Source organism: Odontesthes bonariensis, chromosome 8 (assembly GCF_027942865.1).
Source record: "Odontesthes bonariensis isolate fOdoBon6 chromosome 8, fOdoBon6.hap1, whole genome shotgun sequence".
NCBI classification, from domain to species: domain Eukaryota; kingdom Metazoa; phylum Chordata; class Actinopteri; order Atheriniformes; family Atherinopsidae; genus Odontesthes; species Odontesthes bonariensis.
In genome coordinates this window covers 23,071,015-23,097,666 of record NC_134513.1, presented here as the reverse complement: position 1 = coordinate 23,097,666, position 26,652 = coordinate 23,071,015, and the positions used below count along the sequence as shown (strand labels likewise).

The window sequence follows — 26,652 nt, the reverse complement described above, 5'->3', positions numbered from 1 at the left end:
TCATTGATTTAATCCTTTATTCATATATTTATGATATTAACCCTGAATTAATTTGTCCTTTTTTCAGTTTCTACCGTTCTCAAAGATTTAAAATAACTCAAATGTAGCTGTCTTAAGCCCCTTTCACATTGCGATCCGCTACCTTAGCGGGTCCAAATTGCACCTTCGACCCGCGTCGAGCAATGTGAACGCTTGGCGTGTTGGTGACCCGTGTCGCCTGAAGCCGAGTTCAGGGGGCGTTGCCTAGTGGCAGAGCGTCACACGAAACACATAAAATGCTGGGCGTGTACAATGACGTAGGCACAAGCCATGCGTCAGAGGTAGGGTTAAATACGTCTTGAGGACTCGTTTTTGCAATTGTATATGCAGTTCATGGAGATGTTATTTTACGGGGTGTGGATGGTTACACTGGGGATGCCGCCGAAGAACATATGCGGAGAATACAAGAGCACTATAGTCCCCGACATGTGGCGGTAAATAACGTCCTCTGCTCGGAGGCTGAGGAGCTCGCGGACCTCCTTGTCTCCCCAGTTGGCCATTTTAAAAAATGTCTCCAACTTGATGTAGGCTAAAACAGAGTAAAACTTGTCCTCACCTGTCGCTGTTGTTCTGAATCAGCTGTCCATTCTGTCTTTTAAACTCCTCACGTCACGCCACGCCCGCTTCTGACCCGCGTCGATTGCGTTCACACCAAACTCGGCTCGGCAAAAAGACTAGGGTCCGACGCGGGTCGAAAGGCGAGTCGAGTTGACGCGGCAGCCCGGGTCGGCAGTGTGAACGCAACAGCGGACACGCTAAATTCGCGGATTAAACACGGGTTATTCGGCAGTGTGAAAGGGGCTATACTTTACTGGATGTCTGGAGGCAGCTAGAAGTGACTGGAACCTCACTTCCCAAAGACTTCAGAACAGCTGTCCTATTGACAGGCTGGTCTGAGTTGGTGGCTGATCACATCAGATCACATGACTTTCTGTCCTTTGTTGATGGGGCAGCTGGAAGGTCAGCGTGCTAACCTTCTTAACTGGATATTTTTGCTCTTTTCAACATTAAAGCTGAGTTTATAAAAATCCAAATGCAACAAGAAGATCCTGGGAGCTGCTGAAATCTCTGTTTCTGTTGTCTTACTTTCTGTCTGAGGGTCCAGGTTCATTTCTAAAGAGTAGTAGAAAATCCTTGGAGCAGTCACTCTTCATAGACAGACAGTCAGATCCTGGAGACTCTGCTCTCTGTCTGTGGTGCTGACCTCTGCAAACACAAACATGTTGTTATTCATATCACATCGATCTCTGAGAAATTCTCTCATTAAAACCATTTAAGAAGCTGTGAACACACAAACTGCTGCAGAGAATCAGAAGCTTTCCTCTGTGGAACAGTCCTCTGAGATCACATTACAGCTTTTCTATCTGACTGACACCAGAGGCCACGTTTCCTCTGCAGAAACCTTCCACAGAGAGCAGGAACATCTGGAGGGTTCTGACCCTCTGAGTTACTCTGCAGTGACCAGGAACTCATAAAGATATCAGGAGATATTCTTCATCTGTGAGAGTTAATCCATATCATATCCACACCACATACTGTCTGCTGAGGCTGAGGTCAGGGTGTTCTCTGCTCAAATAAACATGTTGTGACTCATATCAGACAGAGACTGCAGACAGAGCGCTAACAGGAAAGGAGGAGGATTACAGAGCTGGTTAACAACAGATGCTGTAATCCTGGACATGTCACTGAGAAGCAGCGTCTCTGCACCCCAGATGTTGAACTGCTGGCTGTGAGTTTCTGTCCATGTTGTCTACTGAGAGAGTTCATCTGAGTTAGCTGCTGACGCTGTGTGTGACATCATCAGCTAAGTTGTTGCTAAGCTATAGCAACACCCCAACCCACTGATGGAGACCTCTGAAGGTCAAGACTCTCCAGGGAGAGAAACAAAACAGGCTATAGAATTATATATAGTTATACACTTCTCCAAAATCAGAGAAGTATATCTATGAAAAATTATCAAGGAACTAAAAAACACTCCACTATGCGGAGGAACAAACAAAAGGGTCTATCAAATTTTATCTTTAACTAAAAGTCACTCCTGCTACGGAGGAAAAAAAACAATCACAGGAGCTACACTATGAAAATTTACAAAAAAGAAATCACTCCAACTGGGAGGAAAATTAAGAATGCTATAAAAACTAGAAAGAGCTGTTCCTGCGAAACAGCTGTGAGAATGCAAGAGCTGAACAACCATGCTAAAAAATCTTAAGAAGCTAAAAAATTTGAACATTTTAAAATTTGAATGGTGTCTTTAGCTGAAAGTATGCTGAACTGGTTAAGATTTGAAAGGATTTGAAGGATTTGAAAGGATTTGAAGATAAACTTAATTTTCATACTTTTTAAACTGTCATATTTCAAAATTGGCTTATTATTTTTAAAAGCTGACATATTTGGTAATAGCTGAATGTCTTATGAACATTTTAAAATTTGAATGGTGTCTCTAGCTGAAAGTATGCTGAACTAGTTACGATTTGAAAGGATTTAAAAGGATTTGAAGGATTTGAAACGATTTGAAGATAAACTGAATTTTCATATTTTTTTAAACTGTCATATTTTAAAATTGGCCAAATATTTTTAAAAGCTGACTCATTTGGTAATAGCTGAATGTCTTATGAACATTTTAAAATTTGAATGGTGTCTTTAGCTGAACGTATGCTGAACTGGTTAAGATTTGAAAGGATTTGAAGGATTTGAAAGGATTTGAAGATCAACTGAATTTTCATATTTTTTAAACTGTCATATTTCAAAATTGGCCAAATATTTTTAAACGCTGACTCATTTTGTAATAGCTGAATGTCTTATGAACATTTTAAAATTTGAATGGTGTCTCTTGCTGAACGTGTATTGAACTGGTTAAGATTTGAAAGGATTTGAAGGATTTGAAAGGATTTGAAGACAAACTGAATTTTCATATTTTTTAAACTGTCATATTTTAAAATTGGCCGAATATTTTTAAAAGCTGACACATTTGGTAATAGCTGAATGTCTTATGAACATTTTAAAATTTGAATGGTGTCTCTAGCTTAAAGTATGCTGAACTGGTTAAGATTTGAAAGGAGTTGAAAGGATTTGAAGGATTTGAAAGGATTTGAAGATAAACTGAATTTTCATATTTTTTAAACTGTCATATTTCAAAATTGGCTGAATATTTTTAAAAGCTGACACATTTGGTAATAGCTGAATGTCTTATGAACATTTTAAAATTTGAATGGTGTCTCTAGCTGAAAGTATGCTGAACTAGTTAAGATTTGAAAGGATTTGAAAGGATTTGAAGGATTTGAAAGGATTTGAAGATAAACTGAATTTTCATATTTTTTAAACTGTCATATTTCAAAATTGGCCACATATTTATAAAAGATGACATATTTGGTAATAGCTGAATGTCTTATGAACATTTTAAAATTTGAATGGTGTCTCTAGCTGAACGTATATTGAACTGGTTAAGATTTGAAAGGATTTGAAGGATTTGAAAGGATTTGAAGATAAACTGAATTTTCATATTTTTTAAACTGTCATATTTTAAAATTGGCCAAATATTTTTAAAAGCTGCCACATTTGGTAATAGCTGAATGTCTTATGAACATTTTAAAATTTGAATGGTGTCTCTAGCTTAAAGTATGCTAAACTGGTTAAGATTTGAAAGGATTTGAAAGGATTTGAAGGATTTAAAAAGATTTGAAGATAAACTGAATTTTCATATTTTTTAAACTGTCATATTTTAAAATTGGCCAAATATTTTTAAAAGCTGCCACATTTGGTAATAGCTGAATGTCTTATGAACATTTTAAAATTTGAATGGTGTCTCTAGCTGAAAGTATGCTGAACTAGTTAAGATTTGAAAGGATTTGAAAGGATTTGAAGGATTTGAAAGGATTTGAAGATTAACTGAATTTTCATATTTTTTAAACTGTCATATTTCCAAATTGGCTGAATATTTTTAAAAGCTGACACATTTGGTAATAGCTGAATGTCTTATGAACATTTTAAAATTTGAATGGTGTCTCTAGCTTAAAGTATGCTGAACTGGTTAAGATTTGAAAGGATTTGAAAGGATTTGAAGGATTTGAAAGGATTTGAAGATAAACTGAAATTTCATATTTTTTAAACTGTCATATTTCAAAATTGGCCATATATTTTTAAAAGCTGACACATTTGGTAATAGCTGAATGTCTTATGAACATTTTAAAATTTGAATGGTGTCTCTAGCTGAAAGTATGCTGAACTAGTTAAGATTTGAAATGATTTGAAAGGATTTGAAGGATTTGAAAGGATTTGAAGATTAACTGAATTTTCATATTTTTTAAACTGTCATATTTCAAAATTGGCTGAATATTTTTAAAAGCTGACACATTTGGTAATAGCTGAATGTCTTATGAACATTTTAAAATTTGAATGGTGTCTCGAGCTTAAAGTATGCTGAACTGGTTAAGATTTGAAAGGATTTGAAAGGATTTGAAGGATTTGAAACGATTTGAAGATAAACTGAATTTTCATATTTTTTAAACTGTCATATTTCAAAATTGGCCATATATTTTTAAAAGCTGACACATTTGGTAATAGCTGAATGTCCTATGAACATTTTAAAATTTGAATGGTGTCTCTAGCTGAAAGTATGCTGAACTAGTTACGATTTGAAATGATTTGAAAGGATTTGAAGGATTTGAAAGGATTTGAAGATAAGGATTTGAAGAACTTAATTTTCATATTTTTGAAACTGTCATATTTCAAAATTGGCTGAATATTTTTAAAAGATGAAACATTTTGTATTGTCTTATGAACATTTTAAAATTTGAATGGTGTCTCGAGCTTAAAGTGTGCTGAACTAGTTAAGATTTGAAAGGATTTGAAAATATTTGAAGGATTTGAAAGGATTTGAAGATTTACCATTACTTTTAATGGGGAAAAAAGTTGAACAAAAAGCTTAATATCTTAAAAAGTTGAAAAGTTTGAAATACCTAAAATAATAGCAGTAATGTGCTGAAAGAGCTGAACATTTTGATACCAAATTTGTTGAAATAGCTGAAAGTATGCTCAAGTAGTTGAATGCCGAAAAACGGTGGAAGAATAATAAAGGGAACTTAATTGTGAGAATGCTTAATGCATTCTCACAACTAGAAAGAGCTATTCCTGTGAAACAGCTGTGAGAATGCAAGAGCTGAACAACCATGCTAAAAAATCTTAAGAAGCTAAAAAAAAGTTAAAACAGCTGAAGAAGCTAAAGCTAAAGGAGCTGAAGAAGCTAAAGCTAAAGGAGCTGAAGAAGCTAAAGCTAAAGGAGCTGAAGAAGCTAAAGCTGAAGGAGCTGAAGAAGCTAAAACAGCTGAAGAAGCTAAAATAAGCTAAAACAGCTGAAGAAGCTAACAGCTGAAGGAGCTAAAGCTAAAACAGCTGAAGAAGCTAAAGCTAAAGGAGCTGAGGAAGCTAACAGCTGAAGGAGCTAAAGAGTTAGAGTTAGAAGTTAGCTAAAGAAGCTAAAAAAGAAAAAAACAGCTAAAGAAGCTAAAATCTGAAAGAGCTATGGAAGATAAAAAAGGCTGAGAAGAAACAGGTGTTTGAAGTTGAAATGACATTTAAAAGACGAAAGTGTAATGATTTCAAGCTAGAAACAGTATGCTTAAATAGTTACAAATTTCTTTTTTTTTTTTTTTTAATTTTGAGCTGATATGCTGGGGACTGAACCCGGGCCACCCGCACGAGAGGGCGGTAGTGTTACCATTAGGCCATTTCGTTCTTTTAAACCTATTTAAAGACTACACAGAGCAAAGCTGCCCGCCGATCGCGGGAGAGAAATTATGCCGAACACTGACTTCAAATACGTTTTAATAGCTGAATGTCTTCTGAACATTTTAAAATTTGAATGGTATCTCTAGCTGAACGTATGCTGAACTGGTTAAGATTTGAAGGATTTGAAAGGATTTGAAAGGATTTGAAAGTATTTGAAAGGATTTGAAGATTTACCATTACTTTTAATGGGGAAAAAAGTTGAACAAAAAGCTTAATATCTTAAAAAGTTGAAAAGTTAGAAACACCAAAAAATAATTGCAGGAAAGAGCTGAAAGAGCTAAACATTTTGATACCAAATTTGTTGAAATAGCTCAAAGTATGCTGAAGTAGTTGAATGCCGAAAAACGGCGGAATAATAATAATACGGAATAATAATAATAACTAGAAAGAGCTGTTCCTTTGAAACAGCTGTGAGAATGCATGAGCTGAATTACCTTAATAAAGAAAAATGTTAAAAAGCTAAAAGATTTGAAGATTTTAAAATTTGAATGGTGTCTCTAGCTGAAAATATGCAAAAGTAGTTTAGATTTGAAGGATTTGAAAGGATTAAAATTACCTGAAGAATTTGAAGGATTTGAAAGGATTGAAATGATCTGAAGAATTTGAAGGATTTGAAAGGATTGAAATGATCTGAAGAATTTGAAGGATTTGAAAGGATTGAAATGATCTGAAGAATTTGAAGGATTTGAAAGGATTGAAATGATCTGAAGAATTTGAAGATAAAAATTAAGCTAGAAACAGTTGAAATGGCTGAAAGTATGCTTAAATAATTATATAAAACAAAAAATTATAAAGTGTGGTCTGACATGATGGGGATTGAACCCAGGCCACCTACACGAAAGGCTGGTAGTGTTACCATTAAGCCATTTTGTTGTGTTACACCGGAAGTGCATTTGACCTACTTAAAGACTACACAGACAGACACAGAGCTAGCTGCTGCAGCCGCGGGCAAATCTGACTGTCTTCAAACACGTTTTGTGAGAAAAGTTGAATAGCTAGAAAGATAATTTTAACACCGTTAGAAGCAGAAGGCTTAGAGGAACTTAGCAAAGTAGTTTTACATCTGTGGAGTCAACTATATTTAAATCCAAGCAGTTTGAAACACTTGAAGCTGATTCAAAAATGGCAGATTTCCTCAAAATTTGACAAGTTGTTCAAGCTTAAAGGCTCATAGTTCAAAATCTGTCCATGTGAGCTCTTTAAGAGTTACATTGGCTGAAAGAGGACAAGTTTTCCTACATTTTAAGGTATAATTTGTTTCTCTCAGTTAAACTGTATGAAAGTTATAGTAATTTGTTTGAAAAGTTGAAACTTATCAGCACTGCTGAATGTCTCACTCTAAAATCCAAGAAGGAGCTTCATTTTCCTATTTTTTAAACTGTCATATTTCAAAATTGGCTGAATATTTTTAAAAGATGAAACAATTGGTAACAGCTGAATGTCTTATGAACATTTTAAAATTTGAATGGTGTCTCTAGGTTAAAGTATGCTGAAGCAGTTACGATTTGAATAGATTTGAAGATTTTGAAGGATTTGAAAGGATTTAAAGATAAGGATTTGGAGAACTTAATTTTCATATTTTTGAAACTGTCATATTTCAAAATTGGCTGAATATTTTTAAAAGATGAAACAATTGGTAATAGCTGAATGTCTTATGAACATTTTAAAATTTGAATGGTGTCTCTAGCTGAAAGTATGCTGAACTAGTTAAGATTTGAAAGATTTGAAAGGATTTGAAAGGATTTGAAGAGATTTGAAAATTTAACATTAGTTTCAATGGGAAAAAAGTTGAACAAAAAGCTTAATATCTTAAAAAGTTGAAAAGTTAAAAATACCAAAAGATATTCCCATCAAGAGCTGAATGAGCTGAACATTTTGATACCAAATTTGTTGAAATAGCTCAAAGTATGCTGAAGTAGTTGAATGCCGAAAAACGGCGGAATAATATGGAATAATAATAATAACTAGAAAGAGCTGTTCCTGCGAAACAGCTGTGAGAATGCATGAGCTGAATTACCTTAATAAAGAAAAATCTTAAAAAGCTAAAAGATTTGAACATTTTAAAATTTGAATGGTGTCTCTAGCTGAAAGTATGCAAAAGTAGTTAAGATTTGAAGGATTTGAAATGATCTGAAGAATTTGAAGATAAAATTAAGCTAGAAACAGTTGAAATGGCTGAAAGTATGCTTAAATAATTATAAAATAAAAAAAATTATAAAGTTTGATCTGACATGATGGGGATTGAACTCATGCCCCCTGCACGAAAGGCTGGTAGTGTTACCATTAAGCCATTTCATTGTGCTACACCGGAAGTGCATTTGACCTAGTTAAAGACTACACAGACAGACACAGAGCTAGCTGCTGCAGCCGCGGGACAAATCTGAGGCGCAGACTGTCTTCTATCGCGTCTTGTGAGAAAAGTTGAGCAGCTAGAAAAATAATTTTAACACCATTAGAAGCAGAAGGCTTAGAGGAACTTAGCAAAGTAGTTTTACATCTGTGGAGTCAACTATATTTAAATCGAAGCAGTTTGAAACACTTGAAGCTGATTGAAAAATGGCAGATTTCCTCAAAATGTGAGAAGTTGTTCAAGCTTAAAGGCTCATAGTTCAAAATCTGTCCATGTGAGCTCTTTAAGAGTTACATTGGCTGAAAGAGGACAAGTTTTCCTACATTTTAAGGTATAATTTGTTTCTCTCAGTTAAACTGTATGAAAGTTATAGTAATTTGTTTGAAAAGTTGAAACTTATCAGCACTGCTGAATGTCTCACTCTAAAATCCAAGAAGGAGCTTCATTTTCCTATTTTTTAAACTGTCATATTTCAAAATTGGCTGAATATTTTTAAAAGATGAAACAATTGGTAACAGCTGAATGTCTTATGAACATTTTAAAATTTGAATGGTGTCTCTAGGTTAAAGTATGCTGAAGCAGTTACGATTTGAATAGATTTGAAGATTTTGAAGGATTTGAAAGCATTTGAAGATAAGGATTTGGAGAACTTAATTTTCATATTTTTGAAACTGTCATATTTCAAAATTGGCTGAATATTTTTAAAAGATGAAACAATTGGTAATAGCTGAATGTCTTATGAACATTTTAAAATTTGAATGGTGTCTCTAGCTGAAAGTATGCTGAACTAGTTAAGATTTGAAAGATTTGAAAGGATTTGAAAGGATTTTAAGAGATTTGAAAATTTAACATTAGTTTCAATGGGAAAAAAGTTGAACAAAAAGCTTAATATCTTAAAAAGTTGAAAAGTTACAAACACCAAAAATACATTCCCATCAAGAGCTGAATGAGCTGAACATTTTGATACCAAATTTGTTGAAATAGCTCAAAGTATGCTGAAGTAGTTGAATGCCGAAAAACGGCGGAATAATATGGAATAATAATAATAACTAGAAAGAGCTGTTCCTGCGAAACAGCTGTGAGAATGCATGAGCTGAATTACCTTAATAAAGAAAAATCTTAAAAAGCTAAAAGATTTGAACATTTTAAAATTTGAATGGTGTCTCTAGCTGAAAGTATGCAAAAGTAGTTAAGATTTGAAGGATTTGAAATGATCTGAAGAATTTGAAGGATTTGAAAGGATTGAAATGATCTGAAGGATTTGAAGATAAAATTAAGCCAGAAACAGTTGAAATGGCTGAAAGTATGCTTAAATAATTATAAAAAAAAAAAATTATAAAGTGTGGTCTGACATGATGGGGATTGAACCCGGGCCACCTGCACGAAAGGCTGGTAGAGTTACCATTAAGCCATTTCGTTCTGTGAAAACGGAAGTGCATTTGACCTACTTAAAGACTACACAGAAAGACACAGAGCTAGCTGCTGCAGCCTGAGGCGCAGACTGATTTTAAATACATCTTGTGAGAAAAGTTGAGCAGCTAGAAAAATCATTTTAATAGCATTAGAAGCAGAAGGCTTAGAGGAACTTAGCAAAGTAGTTTTACATCTGTGGAGTGAACTATATTGAAATCGAAGCAGTTTGAACACACACAACATATATGGAGAGATGAGACGGCCGCCCGCCGATCGCGGGAGAGAAATGATGCCGAACACTGACTTCAAATACGTTTTGTGACAAAAGTTGAGCAGCTAGAAAAATAATTTTAACACCATTAGAAGCAGAAGGCTTAGAGGAACTTAGCAAAGTAGTTTTACATCTGTGGAGTCAACTATATTTAAATCCAAGCAGTTTGAAACACTTGAAGCTGATTCAAAAATGGCAGATTTCGTCAGAATTTGAGAATTTGTTCAAGCTTAAAGGCTCATAGTTCAAATTCTGTCCATGTGAGCTCTTTAAGAGTTACATTGGCTGAAAGAGGACAAGTTTACCTACATTTTAAGGTATAATTTGTTTCTCTCAGTTAAACTGTATGAAAGTTATAGTAATTTGTTTGAAAAGTTGAAACTTATCAGCACTGCTGAATGTCTCACTCAAAAATCCAAGAAGGAACTTCATTTTCATATTTTTTAAACTGTCATATTTCAAAATTGGCTGAATATTTTTAAAAGATGAAACAATTGGTAACAGCTGAATGTCTTATGAACATTTTAAAATTTGAATGGTGTCTCTAGGTTAAAGTATGCTGAAGCAGTTACGATTTGAATAGATTTGAAGATTTTGAAGGATTTGAAAGCATTTGAAGATAAGAATTTGGAGAAATTAATTTTCATATTTTTGAAACTGTCATATTTCAAAATTGGCTGAATATTTTTAAAAGATGAAACAATTGGTAATAGCTGAATGTCTTATGAACATTTTAAAATTTGAATGGTGTCTCTAGCTGAAAGTATGCTTAACTAGTTAAGATTTGAAAGATTTGAAAGGATTTGAAAGGATTTGAAAAGATTTAAAAATTTAACATTAGTTTCAATGGGAAAAAAGTTGAACAAAAAGCTTAATATCTTAAAAAGTTGAAAAGTTACAAACACCAAAAATACATTCCCATCAAGAGCTGAATGAGCTGAACATTTTGATACCAAATTTGTTGAAATAGCTCAAAGTATGCTGAAGTAGTTGAATGCCGAAAAACGGCGGAATAATAATAATAAAGGGAAACAGAAACTTAATAGTGAGAATGCTTCATGCATTCTCACAACTAGAAAGAGCTGTTCCTGCGAAACAGCTGTGAGAATGCAAGAGCTAAACCATGCAAAAAAATCTTAAGAAGCTAAAAAAAGCTAAAACAGCTGAAGAAGCTAAAGCTAAAGGAGCTGAAGAAGCTAAAGCTAAAGGAGCTGAAGAAGCTAAAGCTGAAGGAGCTAAAGAAGCTAACAGCTGAAGGAGCTAAAGCTAAAACAGCTGAAGAAGCTAACAGCTGAAGAAGCTAAAGCTAAAGGAGCTGAAGAAGCTAAAAGCTAAGGGAGCTAAAGAAGCTAAAACAGCTGAAGAAGCTAACAGCTGAAGGAGCTAAAGCTAAAACAGCTGAAGAAGCTAACAGCTGAAGAAGCTAAAGCTAAAGGAGCTGAATAAGCTAACAGCTGAAGGAGCTAAAGAGTTAGAGTTAGAAGTTAGCTAAAAAAGCTAAAAAAAGGCTAAACAGCTAAAGAATCTAAAAGAAGCTAAAAGCTGAAAGAGCTATGGAAGCTAAAAAAGGCTGAGAAGAAACACGAGTTTGAAGTTGAAATGACATTTAAAAGACGAAAGTGTAATGATTTCAAGCTAGAAACAGTATGCTTAAATAGTTACAAATTTTTTTTAATTTTGAGCTGACATGCTGGGGATTGAACCCGGGCCGCCCGTCTCTGCGAGACCCAAAATTCTTAAGACAGGTCTGCTGTAGACAGCCATGTCATTTGTATCAACGTCCAGGTTTAAAAAAACAGGTCTTTTAGCATTTTAAAATGCTTTTTGGGGCTTTTTAAGTGCTTTTCAATCGATTTTCCCATTGAATTTTGGGTCTCTGCGAGACCCAAAATTCTTAAGAGAGGTCTGATGGAGACAGTTATGTCATTTTTTTATGAAGGTCCTGGTTAAAAAACAGTTTTAATGCCATTTTAAATAAGCTTAAGTGCTTGATGTTAAGTGCTGTTGCCTTAAAGAGGCGAACTGTCCCTTTAAATAAGCGTTCTGTAGCTTTAAAAAGGCGAACTGGCCCTTTAAAGCAGCAAACTGTCCCTTAAAAGAGGCGAACTGGGCCTTTAAAGCGGCGAACTGTGCCTTTAAAGAAGCGTTCTGTACCTTTAAAAAGGCGAACTGGCCCTTTAAATTAGCGTTCTGTAGCTTTAAAAAGGCGAACTGGCCCTTAAAAGAGGCGAACTGGGCCTTTAAAGCAGCGAACTGTGCCTTTAAAGAAGCGTTCTGTACCTTTAAAAAGGCGAACTGGCTCTTTAAATTAGCGTTCTGTAGCTTTAAAAAGGCGAACTGGCCCTTTAAAGCAGCAAACTGTCCCTTAAAAGAGGCGAACTGGGCCTTTAAAGAAGCATTCTGTACCTTTAAAAAGGCGAACTGGGCCTTTAAAGAAGCGTTCTGTACCTTTAAATAGGCGAACTGGCCCTTTAATGCATTTACTTGGATACTTGGATAAGATATGGAAGCCCCAAAATGGCTACTGACGGGCTCCATCTCGGTCTATTCTTCCTAAGCATTCTGTCTCAGCCCTGAGCAGGCTGTTAAGCTTGTTGCTAGGAGACCGCTCGTTAACATTTGCATAGACTTTTAACTGACACCTGCTGCAAATGACACAGACTTTGACTTGCTTAAAATGGAGCGATTTTGATTTCCGGGTACTTTCTCGAACAAACGGTCACAGCTCGAAAAGTAAAGCTCGAATCCGTATCATTTTTGTACCGTGAGCGCCACAAGGGACGGCCGAATCCAGCGGTGTGATTTTCATTCAGCTAACCCCTCGGGCTCCTTTTAAATGGCAATTTTAAAATCACATTTAAACACTGATTTTAGGATTTTAGCCATTTATAATGGGATTGAGGGATGGAACTTTGCGCTCAAAGGCAATTTGTGATAAATATGGGTAGCAGAGGTCAATGAGTGTGACATTGTGTGAAAGAGGACAAGTTTTCCTACATTTTAAGGTATAATTTGTTTCTCTCAGTTAAACTGTATGAAAGTTATAGTAATTTGTTTGAAAAGTTGAAACTTATCAGCACTGCTGAATGTCTCACTCTAAAATCCAAGAAGGAACTTAATTTTCATATTTTTTAAACTGTCATATTTCAAAATTGGCTGAATATTTTTAAAAGATGAGACATTTTGTAATAGCTGAATGTCTTATGAACATTTTAAAATTTGAATGGTGTCTCTAGCTGATAGTATGCTGAACTAGTTACGATTTGAAAAGATTTGAAGGTTTTGAAGGATTTGAAAGGATTTCAAGATAAGGATTTGAAGAACTTAATTTTCATATTTTTTAAACTGTCATATTTCAAAATTGGCCGAATATTTTTAAAAGATGAGACATTTTGTAATAGCTGAATGTCTTATGAACATTTTAAAATTTGAATGGTGTCTCTAGCTGAAAGTATGCTGAACTAGTTAAGATTTGAAGGATTTGAAAGGATTTCAAAGGATTTGAAGATTTACCATTACTTTTAATGGGGAAAAAAGTTGAACAAAAAGCTTAATATCTTAAAAAGTTGAAAAGTTAGAAACACCAAAAAAACATTCCCATCAAGAGCTGAAAGAGCTGAACATTTTGATACCAAATTTGTTGAAATAGCTGAAAGTATGCTCAAGTAGTTGAATGCCGAAAATCGGCGGAATAATAATAAAGGGAACTTAATAGTGAGAATGCTTAATGCATTCTCACAACTAGAAAGAGCTGTTCCTGCGAAACAGCTGTGAGAATGCATGAGCTGAATTACCTTAATAAAGAAAAATGTTAAAAAGCTAAAAGATTTGAACATTTTAAAATTTGAATGGTGTCTCTAGCTGAAAGTATGCAAAAGTAGTTAAGATTTGAAGGATTTGAAATGATCTGAAGAATTTGAAGATAAAATTAAGCTAGAAACAGTTGAAATGGCTGAAAGTATGATTAAATGATTATAAAATAAAAAAATGATAAAGTGTGATCTGACATGATGGGGATTGAACTCGGGCCACCTGCACGAAAGGCTGGTAGTGTTACCATTAAGCCATTTCGTTGTGTTACACCAGAAGTGCATTTGACCTAGTTAAAGACTACACAGACAGACACAGAGCTAGCTGCTGCAGCCGCGGGACAAATCTGAGGCGCAGACTGTCTTCTATCGCGTCTTGTGAGAAAAGTTGAGCAGCTAGAAAAATAATTTTAACACCATTAGAAGCAGAAGGCTTAGAGGAACTTAGCAAAGTAGTTTTACATCTGTGGAGTCAACTATATTTAAATCGAAGCAGTTTGAAACACTTGAAGCTGATTCAAAAATGGCAGATTTCCTCAAAATTTGACAAGTTGTTCAAGCTTAAAGGCTCATAGTTCAAAATCTGTCCATGTGAGCTCTTTAGGAGTTACATTGGCTGAAAGAGGACAAGTTTTCCTACATTTTAAGGTATAATTTGTTTCTCTCAGTTAAACTGTATGAAAGTTATAGTAATTTGTTTGAAAAGTTGAAACTTATCAGCACTGCTGAATGTCTCACTCAAAAATCCAAGAAGGAACTTCATTTTCATATTTTTTAAACTGTCATATTTCAAAATTGGCTGAATATTTTTAAAAGATGAAACAATTGGTAACAGCTGAATGTCTTATGAACATTTTAAAATTTGAATGGTGTCTCTAGGTTAAAGTATGGTGAAGCAGTTACGATTTGAATAGATTTGAAGATTTTGAAGGATTTGAAAGCATTTGAAGATAAGGATTTGGAGAACTTAATTTTCATATTTTTGAAACTGTCATATTTCAAAATTGGCTGAATATTTTTAAAAGATGAAACAATTGGTAATAGCTGAATGTCTTATGAACATTTTAAAATTTGAATGGTGTCTCTAGCTGAAAGTATGCTGAACTAGTTAAGATTTGAAAGATTTGAAAGGATTTGAAAGGATTTGAAAAGATTTGAAAATTTAACATTAGTTTCAATGGGAAAAAAGTTGAACAAAAAGCTTAATATCTTAAAAAGTTGAAAAGTTACAAACACCAAAAATACATTCCCATCAAGAGCTGAATGAGCTGAACATTTTGATACCAAATTTGTTGAAATAGCTCAAAGTATGCTGAAGTAGTTGAATGCCAAAAAACGGCGGAAGAATAATAATAATAATAAAGAGAAACAGAAACTTAATAGTGAGAATGCTTTATGCATTCTCACAACTAGAAAGAGCTGTTCCTGCGAAACAGCTGTGAGAATGCAAGAGCTGAATTACCATGCTAAAATATCTTAAGAAGCTAAAAAAAAGCTAAAACAGCTGAAGAAGCTAAAGCTGAAGTAGCTGAAGAAGCTAAAGCTAAAGGAGCTGAAGAAGCTAAAGCTAAAGGAGCTGAAGAAGCTAAAGCTAAAGGAGCTGAAGAAGCTAAAGCTAAAGGAGCTGAAGAAGCTAAAAGCTAAAGGAGCTAAAGAAGCTAAAAGAAGCTAAAACAGCTGAAGAAGCTAACAGCTGAAGGAGCTAAAGCTAAAACAGCTGAAGAAGCTAACAGCTGAAGAAGCTAAAGCTAAAGGAGCTGAAGAAGCTAACAGCTGAAGGAGCTAAAGAGTTAGAGTTAGAAGTTAGCTAAAGAAGCTAAAAAAGGCTAAACAGCTAAAGAAGCTAAAAGAAGCTAAAAGCTGAAAGAGCTATGGAAGCTAAAAAAGGCTGAGAAGAAACATGAGTTTGAAGTTGAAATGACATTTAAAAGACGAAACTGTAATGATTTCAAGCTAGAAACAGTATGCAAGCTAGAAACAGTATGCTTAAATAGTTACAATTTTTTTTTTTTAAATTTTGAGCTGACATGCTGGGGATTGAACCCGGGCCGCCCGTCTCTGCGAGACCCAAAATTCCTAAGACAGGTCTTCTGAAGAAAATTGAGAGTCTCCTGGTACATATAAACTTTGAATGAGGTCTCTGTGATGTTGTATGACTGAGTTATGAGGCCTCCAAAACAGGGCATTTTTTGGCATATTTGGCTCGTTAAGTGCTTTTCAATCGATTTTTCCTTTGAATTTTGGGTCTCTGCGAGACCCAAAATTCCTAAGACATGTCTGCTGTAGACAGCCATGTCATTTGTATCAACGTCCAGGTTTAAAAAAACAGGGTTTTTAGCATTATTAAATGCATTTTTGGCTCGTTAAGTGCCTTTCAATCAATTTTTCCATTGAATTTTGGGTCTCGCAGAGACCCAAAATTCCTAAGACATGTCTTCTGTAGACAGCCATGTCATTTGTATCAACGTCCAGGTTTAAAAAAACAGGTCTTTTAGCATTTTAAAATGCTTTTTGGGGCTTTTTAAGTGCTTTTCAATCGATTTTCCCATTGAATTTTGGGTCTCTGCGAGACCCAAAATTCTTAAGAAAGGTCTGATGGAGACAGTTATGTCATTTTTTTATGAAGGTCCTGGTTAAAAAACAGTTTTAATGCCATTTTAAATAAGCTTAAGTGCTTGATGTTAAGTGCTGTTGCCTTAAAGAGGCGAACTGTCCCTTTAAATAAGCGTTCTGTAGCTTTAAAAAGGCGAACTGGCCCTTTAAAGCAGCAAACTGTCACTTAAAAGAGGCGAACTGGGCCTTTAAAGCGGCGAACTGTGCCTTTAAAGAAGCGTTCTGTACCTTTAAAAAGGCGAACTGGCTCTTTAAATTAGCGTTCTGTAGCTTTAAAAAGGCGAACTGGCCCTTTAAAGCAGCAAACTGTCACTTAAAAGAGGCGAACTGGGCCTTTAAAGCGGCGAACTGTGCCTTTAAAGAAGCGAACTGGCTCTTTAAATTAGCGTTCTGTAGCTTTAAAAAGGCGAACTGGCCCTTTAAAGCAGCAAACTGTCACTTAAAAGAGGCGAACTGGGCCTTTAAAGCGGCGAACTGTGCCTTTAAAGAAGCGTTATGTACCTTTAAAAAGGCGAACTGTGCCTTTAAAGAAGCATTCTGTACCTTTAAAAAGGCGAACTGGGCCTTTAAAGAAGTGTTCTGTACCTTTAAATAGGCGAACTGGCCCTTTAATGCATTTACTTGGATACTTGGATAAGATATGGAAGCCCCAAAATGGCTACTGACGGGCTCCATCTCGGTCTATTCTTCCAAAGCAGTCTGTCTCAGCCCTGAGCAGGCTGTTAAGCTTGTTGCTAGGAGACCGCTCGTTAACATTTGCATAGACTTTTAACTAACACCTGCTGCAAATGACACAGACTTTGACCTGCTTAAAATGGAGCAATTTTGATTTCCGGGTACTTTCTCGAACAAACGGTCACAGCTCGAAAAGTAAAGCTCGAATCCGTATCATTTTTGTACCGTGAGCGCCACAAGGGACGGCCGAATCCAGCGGTGTGATTTTCATTCAGCTAACCCCTTGGGCTCCTTTTAAATGGCAATTTTAAAATCACATTTAAACACTGATTTTAGGATTTTAGCCATTTATAATGGGATTGAGGGACGGAACTTTGCGCTCAAAGGCAATTTGTGATAAATATGGGTGGCAGAGGTCAATGAGTGTGACATTGTGTGAAAGAGGACAAGTTTTCCTACATTTTAAGGTATAATTTGTTTCTCTCAGTTAAACTGTATGAAAGTTATAGTAATTTGTTTGAAAAGTTGAAACTTATCAGCACTGCTGAATGTCTCACTCTAAAATCCAAGAAGGAACTTAATTTTCATATTTTTTAAACTGTCATATTTCAAAATTGGCCGAATATTTTTAAAAGATGAAACATTTTGTAATAGCTGAATGTCTTATGAACATTTTAAAATTTGAATGGTGTCTCTAGCTGAAAGTATGCTGAACTAGTTACGATTTGAAAGGATTTGAAAGGATTTGAAGGATTTGAAAGGATTTGAAGATAAGGATTTGAAGAACTTAATTTTCATATTTTTGAAACTGTCATATTTCAAAATTGGCCGAATATTTTTAAAAGATGAAACATTTTGTAATAGCTGAATATCTTATGAACATTTTAAAATTTGAATGGTGTCTCTAGCTGAAAGTATGCTGAACTAGTTAAGATTTGAAAGGATTTGAAGGATTTGAAAGGATTTGAAAGGATTTGAAGATTTACCATTACTTTTAATGGGGAAAAAAGTTGAACAAAAAGCTTAATATCTTAAAAAGTTTAAAAGTTTGAAATACCAAAAATAATAGCAGTAATGTGCTGAAAGAGCTGAACATTTTGATACCAAATTTGTTGAAATAGCTGAAAGTATGCTCAAGTAGTTGAATGCCGAAAAACGGCGGAAGAATAATAAAGGGAACTTAATAGTGAGAATGCTTAATGCATTCTCACAACTAGAAAGAGCTGTTCCTGCGAAACAGCTGTGAGAATGCAAGAGCTGAACAACCATGCTAAAAAATCTTAAGAAGCTAAAAAAAAGCTAAAACAGCTGAAGAAGCTAAAGCTGAAGTAGCTTAAGAAGCTAAAGCTAAAGGAGCTGAAGAAGCTAAAGCTGAAGGAGCTGAAGAAGCTAAAGCTGAAGGAGCTGAAGGAGCTGAAGAAGCTAAAAGCTAAACGAGCTAAAGAAGCTAAAAGAAGCTAACACAGCTGAAGAAGCTAACAGCTGAAGGAGCTAAAGCTAAAACAGCTGAAGAAGCTAACAGCTGAAGAAGCTAAAGCTAAAGGAGCTGAAGAAGCAAGCAGCTGAAGGAGCAAAAGAGTTAGAGTTAGAAGTTAGCTAAAGAAGCTAAAAAAGGCTAAAACAGCTAAAGAAGCTAAAAGAAGCTAAAAGCTGAAAGAGCTATGGAAGCTAAAAAAAGCTGAGAAGAAACAGGAGTTTGAAGTTGAAATGACATTTAAAAGATGAAAGTGTAATGATTTCGAGCTAGAAACAGTTGAAATGGCTGAAAGTATGCTTAAATAGTTACAAAAAAAAATTTCTTTTAATTTTGAGCTGACATGCTGGGGATCGAACCCGGGCCACCTGCACGAAAGGCTGGTAGTGTTACCATTAAGCCATCTCGTTGCGTTACACCGGAAGTGCATTTGACCTAGTTAAAGACTACACAGAGAGACACAGAGCTAGCTGCTGCAGCCGCGGGACAAATCTGACTGTCTTCAAACACGTTTTGTGAGAAAAGTTGAATAGCTAGAAAGATAATTTTAACACCGTTAGAAGCAGAAGGCTTAGAGGAACTTAGCAAAGTAGTTTTACATCTGTGGAGTCAACTATATTTAAATCGAAGCAGGTTGAACACACACAACAAATATATGGAGAGATGAGACGGCCGCCCGCCGATCGCGGGAGAGAAATGACACCGAACACTGACTTCAAATACATCTTGTGAGAAAAGTTGAGCAGCTAGAAAAATAATTTTAACACCATTAGAAGCAGAAGGCTTAGAGGAACTTAGCAAAGTACTTTTACATCTGTGGAGTCAACTATATTTAAATCCAAGCAGTTTGAATCACTTGAAGCTGATTCAAAAATGGCAGATTTCCTCAAAATTTGACAAGTTGTTCGAGCTTAAAGGCTCATAGTTCAAAATCTGTCCATGTGAGCTCTTTAAGAGTTACATTGGCTGAAAGAGGACAAGTTTTCCTACATTTTAAGGTATAATTTGTTTCTCTCAGTTAAACTGTATGAAAGTTATAGTAATTTGTTTGAAAAGTTGAAACTTATCAGCACTGCTGAATGTCTCACTCTAAAATCCAAGAAGGAGCTTCATTTTCCTATTTTTTAAACTGTCATATTTCAAAATTGGCTGAATATTTTTAAAAGATGAAACAATTGGTAACAGCTGAATGTCTTATGAACATTTTAAAATTTGAATGGTGTCTCTAGGTTAAAGTATGCTGAAGCAGTTACGATTTGAATAGATTTGAAGATTTTGAAGGATTTGAAAGCATTTGAAGATAAGGATTTGGAGAACTTAATTTTCATATTTTTGAAACTGTCATATTTCAAAATTGGCTGAATATTTTTAAAAGATGAAACAATTGGTAATAGCTGAATGTCTTATGAACATTTTAAAATTTGAATGGTGTCTCTAGCTGAAAGTATGCTGAACTAGTTAAGATTTGAAAGATTTGAAAGGATTTGAAAGGATTTGAAGAGATTTGAAAATTTAACATTAGTTTCAATGGGAAAAAAGTTGAACAAAAAGCTTAATATCTTAAAAAGTTGAAAAGTTACAAACACCAAAAGATATTCCCATCAAGAGCTGAATGAGCTGAACATTTTGATACCAAATTTGTTGAAATAGCTCAAAGTATGCTGAAGTAGTTGAATGCCGAAAAACGGCGGAATAATATGGAATAATAATAACTAGAAAGAGCTGTTCCTGCGAAACAGCTGTGAGAATGCAAGAGCTGAATTACCATGCTAAAATATCTTAAGAAGCTAAAAAAAAGCTAAAACAGCTGAAGAAGCTAAAGCTGAAGTAGCTGAAGAAGCTAAAGCTAAAGGAGCTGAAGAAGCTAAAGCTAAAGGAGCTGAAGAAGCTAAAGCTGAAGGAGCTGAAGAAGCTAAGAGCTAAAGGAGCTAAAGAAGCTAAAAGAAGCTAAAAGCTGAAGAAGCTAAAATAAGCTAAAACAGCTGAAGAAGCTAACAGCTGAAGGAGCTAAAGCTAAAACAGCTGATGAAGCTAACAGCTGAAGGAGCTAAAGCTAAAACAGCTGAAGAAGCTAACAGCTGAAGAAGCTAAAGCTAAAGGAGCTGAAGAAGCAAGCAGCTGAAGGAGCAAAAGAGTTAGAGTTAGAAGTTAGCTAAAGAAGCTAAAAAAGGCTAAAAAAGCTAAAGAAGCTAAAAGAAGCTAAAAGCTGAAAGAGCTATGGAAGCTAAAAAAAGCTGAGAAGAAACAGGAGTTTGAAGTTGAAATGACATTTAAAAGATGAAAGTGTAATGATTTCGAGCTAGAAACAGTTGAAATGGCTGAAAGTATGCTTAAATAGTTACAAAAAAAAATTTATTTTTAGTTTTGAGCTGACATGCTGGGGATCGAACCCGGGCCGCCCGCACGAAAGGGCTGTAGTGTTTCCATTAGCCCATTTCGTTCTGTTAAACCGGAAGTGTATTTAACCTATTTAAAGACTAGATAGACAGACACAGAGCAAAGCTGCTGCAGCCGCGGGACAAATCTGAGGTGCAGACTGTCTTCAAACACGTTTTGTGAGAAAAGTTGAATAGCTAGAAAGATAATTTTAACACCGTTAGAAGCAGAAGGCTTAGAGGAACTTAGCAAAGTAGTTTTACATCTGTGGAGTGAACTATATTTAAATCGAAGCAGGTTGAACACACACAACATATATGGAGAGATGAGACGGCCGCCTGCCGATCGCGGGAGAGAAATGACACCGAACACTGACTTCAAATACATCTTGTGAGAAAAGTTGAGCAGCTAGAAAAATAATTTTAACACCATTAGAAGCAGAAGGCTTAGAGGAACTTAGCAAAGTAGTTTTACATCTGTGGAGTGAACTATATTTAAATCGAAGCAGTTTGAAACACTTGAAGCTGATTCAAAAATGGCAGATTTCCTCAAAATTTGACAAGTTGTTCAAGCTTAAAGGCTCATAGTTCAAAATCTGTCCATGTGAGCTCTTTAAGAGTTACATTGGCTGAAAGAGGACAAGTTTTCCTACATTTTAAGGTATAATTTGTTTCTCTCAGTTAAACTGTATGAAAGTTATAGTAATTTGTTTGAAAAGTTGAAACTTATCAGCACTGCTGAATGTCTCACTCTAAAATCCAAGAAGGAGCTTCATTTTCCTATTTTTTAAACTGTCATATTTCAAAATTGGCTGAATATTTTTAAAAGATGAAACAATTGGTAACAGCTGAATGTCTTATGAACATTTTAAAATTTGAATGGTGTCTCTAGGTTAAAGTATGCTGAAGCAGTTACGATTTGAATAGATTTGAAGATTTTGAAGGATTTGAAAGCATTTGAAGATAAGGATTTGGAGAACTTAATTTTCATATTTTTGAAACTGTCATATTTCAAAATTGGCTGAATATTTTTAAAAGATGAAACAATTGGTAATAGCTGAATGTCTTATGAACATTTTAAAATTTGAATGGTGTCTCTAGCTGAAAGTATGCTGAACTAGTTAAGATTTGAAAGATTTGAAAGGATTTGAAAGGATTTGAAGAGATTTGAAAATTTAACATTAGTTTCAATGGGAAAAAAGTTGAACAAAAAGCTTAATATCTTAAAAAGTTGAAAAGTTACAAACACCAAAAGATATTCCCATCAAGAGCTGAATAAGCTGAACATTTTGATACCAAATTTGTTGAAATAGCTCAAAGTATGCTGAAGTAGTTGAATGCCGAAAAACGGCGGAATAATATGGAATAATAATAACTAGAAAGAGCTGTTCCTGCGAAACAGCTGTGAGAATGCATGAGCTGAATTACCTTAATAAAGAAAAATCTTAAAAAGCTAAAAGATTTGAACATTTTAAAATTTGAATGGTGTCTCTAGCTGAAAGTATGCAAAAGTAGTTAAGATTTGAAGGATTTGAAAGGATTTGAAGAGATTTGAAAATTTAACATTAGTTTCAATGGGAAAAAAGTTGAACAAAAAGCTTAATATCTTAAAAAGTTGAAAAGTTACAAACACCAAAAGATATTCCCATCAAGAGCTGAATAAGCTGAACATTTTGATACCAAATTTGTTGAAATAGCTCAAAGTATGCTGAAGTAGTTGAATGCCGAAAAACGGCGGAATAATATGGAATAATAATAACTAGAAAGAGCTGTTCCTGCGAAACAGCTGTGAGAATGCATGAGCTGAATTACCTTAATAAAGAAAAATCTTAAAAAGCTAAAAGATTTGAACATTTTAAAATTTGAATGGTGTCTCTAGCTGAAAGTATGCAAAAGTAGTTAAGATTTGAAGGATTTGAAAGGATTTGAAGATAAAATTAAGCCAGAAACAGTTGAAATGGCTGAAAGTATGCTTAAACAATTATAAAAAAAAAAAATTATAAAGTGTGGTCTGACATGTGGGGATTGAACCCGGGCCACCTGCACGAAAGGCTGGTAAAGTTACCATTAAGCCATTTCGTTCTGTGTAAACCGGAAGTGCATTTGACCTACTTAAAGACTACACAGAAAGACACAGAGCTAGCTGCTGCAGCCTGAGGCGCAGACTGACTTTAAATACATCTTGTGAGAAAAGTTGAGCAGCTAGAAAAATAATTTTAATAGCATTAGAAGCAGAAGGCTTAGAGGAACTTAGCAAAGTAGTTTTACATCTGTGGAGTGAACTATATTGAAATCGAAGCAGTTTGAACACACACAACATATATGGAGAGATGAGACGGCCGCCCGCCGATCGCGGGAGGAAAATGATGCCGAACACTGACTTCAAATACATTTTGTGAGAAAAGTTGAGCAGCTAGAAAAATAATTTTAACACCATTAGAAGCAGAAGGCTTAGAGGAACTTAGCAAAGTAGTTTCACATCTGTGGAGTGAACTATATTTAAATCGAAGCAGTTTGAAACACTTGAAGCTGATTCAAAAAGGGCAGATTTCGTCAGAATTTGAGAATTTGTTCAAGCTTAAAGGCTCATAGTTCAAATTCTGTCCATGTGAGCTCTTTAAGAGTTACATTGGCTGAAAGAGGACAAGTTTACCTACATTTTAAGGTATAATTTGTTTCTCTCAGTTAAACTGTATGAAAGTTATAGTAATTTGTTTGAAAAGTTGAAACTTATCAGCACTGCTGAATGTCTCACTCTAAAATCCAAGAAGGAACTTCATTTTCATATTTTTTAAACTGTCATATTTCAAAATTGGCTGAATATTTTTAAAAGATGAAACAATTGGTAACAGCTGAATGTCTTATGAACATTTTAAAATTTGAATGGTGTCTCTAGGTTAAAGTATGCTGAAGCAGTTACGATTTGAATAGATTTGAAGATTTTGAAGGATTTGAAAGCATTTGAAGATAAGGATTTGGAGAACTTAATTTTCATATTTTTGAAACTGTCATATTTCAAAATTGGCTGAATATTTTTAAAAGATGAAACAATTGGTAATAGCTGAATGTCTTATGAACATTTTAAAATTTGAATGGTGTCTCTAGCTGAAAGTATGCTGAACTAGTTAAGATTTGAAAGATTTGAAAGGATTTGAAAGGATTTCAAAGGATTTCAAAGGATTTAAAGATTTAACATTAGTTTCAATGGGAAAAAAGTTGAACAAAAAGCTTAATATCTTAAAAAGTTGAAAAGTTACAAACACCAAAAATACATTCCCATCAAGAGCTGAAAGAGCTGAACATTTTGATACCAAATTTGTTGAAATAGCTTAAAGTATGCTGAAGTAGTTGAATGCCAAAAATCGGCGGAATAATAATAATAAAGGGAAACAGAAATGTAATAGTGAGAATGCTTAATGCATTCTCACAATAAAGGGAAACAGGAACTTAATAGTGAGAATGCTTCATGCATTCTCACAACTAGAAAGAGCTGTTCCTGCGAAACAGCTGTGAGAATGCATGAGCTGAATTACCATGCTAAAATATCTTAAGAAGCTAAAAAAAAGCTAAAACAGCTGAAGAAGCTAAAGCTAAAGGAGCTGAAAAAGCTAAAGCTAAAGGAGCTGAAGAAGCTAAGAGCTAAAGGAGCTAAAGAAGCTAAAAGAAGCTAAAAGCTGAAGAAGCTAAAATAAGCTAAAACAGCTGAAGAAGCTAATAGCTGAAGGAGCTAAAGCTAAAACAGCTGAAGAAGCTAACAGCTGAAGGAGCTAAAGCTAAAACAGCTGAATAAGCTAACAGCTGAAGAAGCTAAAGCTAAAGGAGCTGAAGAAGCAAGCATTATAAAAATTATAAAGTGTGGTCTGACATGTGGGGATTGAACCCGGGCCACCTGCACGAAAGGCTGGTAGAGTTACCATTAAGCCATTTCGTTCTGTGTAAACCGGAAGTGCATTTGACCTACTTAAAGACTACACAGAAAGACACAGAGCTAGCTGCTGCAGCCTGAGGCGCAGACTGACTTTAAATACATCTTGTGAGAAAAGTTGAGCAGCTAGAAAAATAATTTTAATAGCATTAGAAGCAGAAGGCTTAGAGGAACTTAGCAAAGTAGTTTTACATCTGTGGAGTGAACTATATTGAAATCGAAGCAGTTTGAACACACACAACATATATGGAGAGATGAGACGGCCGCCCGCCGATCGCGGGAGGAAAATGATGCCGAACACTGACTTCAAATACATTTTGTGAGAAAAGTTGAGCAGCTAGAAAAATAATTTTAACACCATTAGAAGCAGAAGGCTTAGAGGAACTTAGCAAAGTAGTTTCACATCTGTGGAGTGAACTATATTTAAATCGAAGCAGTTTGAAACACTTGAAGCTGATTCAAAAAGGGCAGATTTCGTCAGAATTTGAGAATTTGTTCAAGCTTAAAGGCTCATAGTTCAAATTCTGTCCATGTGAGCTCTTTAAGAGTTACATTGGCTGAAAGAGGACAAGTTTACCTACATTTTAAGGTATAATTTGTTTCTCTCAGTTAAACTGTATGAAAGTTATAGTAATTTGTTTGAAAAGTTGAAACTTATCAGCACTGCTGAATGTCTCACTCTAAAATCCAAGAAGGAACTTCATTTTCATATTTTTTAAACTGTCATATTTCAAAATTGGCTGAATATTTTTAAAAGATGAAACAATTGGTAACAGCTGAATGTCTTATGAACATTTTAAAATTTGAATGGTGTCTCTAGGTTAAAGTATGCTGAAGCAGTTACGATTTGAATAGATTTGAAGATTTTGAAGGATTTGAAAGCATTTGAAGATAAGGATTTGGAGAACTTAATTTTCATATTTTTGAAACTGTCATATTTCAAAATTGGCTGAATATTTTTAAAAGATGAAACAATTGGTAATAGCTGAATGTCTTATGAACATTTTAAAATTTGAATGGTGTCTCTAGCTGAAAGTATGCTGAACTAGTTAAGATTTGAAAGATTTCAAAGGATTTCAAAGGATTTCAAAGGATTTAAAGATTTAACATTAGTTTCAATGGGAAAAAAGTTGAACAAAAAGCTTAATATCTTAAAAAGTTGAAAAGTTACAAACACCAAAAATACATTCCCATCAAGAGCTGAAAGAGCTGAACATTTTGATACCAAATTTGTTGAAATAGCTTAAAGTATGCTGAAGTAGTTGAATGCCAAAAATCGGCGGAATAATAATAATAAAGGGAAACAGAAATGTAATAGTGAGAATGCTTAATGCATTCTCACAATAAAGGGAAACAGGAACTTAATAGTGAGAATGCTTCATGCATTCTCACAACTAGAAAGAGCTGTTCCTGCGAAACAGCTGTGAGAATGCATGAGCTGAATTACCATGCTAAAATATCTTAAGAAGCTAAAAAAAAGCTAAAACAGCTGAAGAAGCTAAAGCTAAAGGAGCTGAAAAAGCTAAAGCTAAAGGAGCTGAAGAAGCTAAGAGCTAAAGGAGCTAAAGAAGCTAAAAGAAGCTAAAAGCTGAAGAAGCTAAAATAAGCTAAAACAGCTGAAGAAGCTAACAGCTGAAGGAGCTAAAGCTAAAACAGCTGAAGAAGCTAACAGCTGAAGGAGCTAAAGCTAAAACAGCTGAATAAGCTAACAGCTGAAGAAGCTAAAGCTAAAGGAGCTGAAGAAGCAAGCAGCCGAAGGAGCAAAAGAGTTAGAGTTAGAAGTTAGCTAAAGAAGCTAAAAAAAGGCTAAAACAGCTAAATAAGCTAAAAGAAGCTAAAAGCTGAAAGAGCTATGGAAGCTAAAAAAAGCTGAGAAGAAACAGGAGTTTGAAGTTGAAATGACATTTAAAAGATGAAAGTGTAA

The 26,652-nt window shown here is 34.8% G+C and overlaps 1 long non-coding RNA gene across 1 annotated transcript in view; it reads right to left on the bottom strand.

The window, feature by feature from the left end:
- Window positions 1-1,165: 1,165 nt before the first annotated feature.
- LOC142385503 (uncharacterized) overlaps window positions 1,166-26,652 on the bottom strand; it is a 60,445-nt gene continuing 34,958 nt past the window's right edge. Inside the window, exon 3 of the long non-coding RNA XR_012770192.1 lies at window positions 1,166-1,245. This is a non-coding gene — a long non-coding RNA (uncharacterized LOC142385503). The remainder of the gene's footprint in view (window positions 1,246-26,652) is intronic.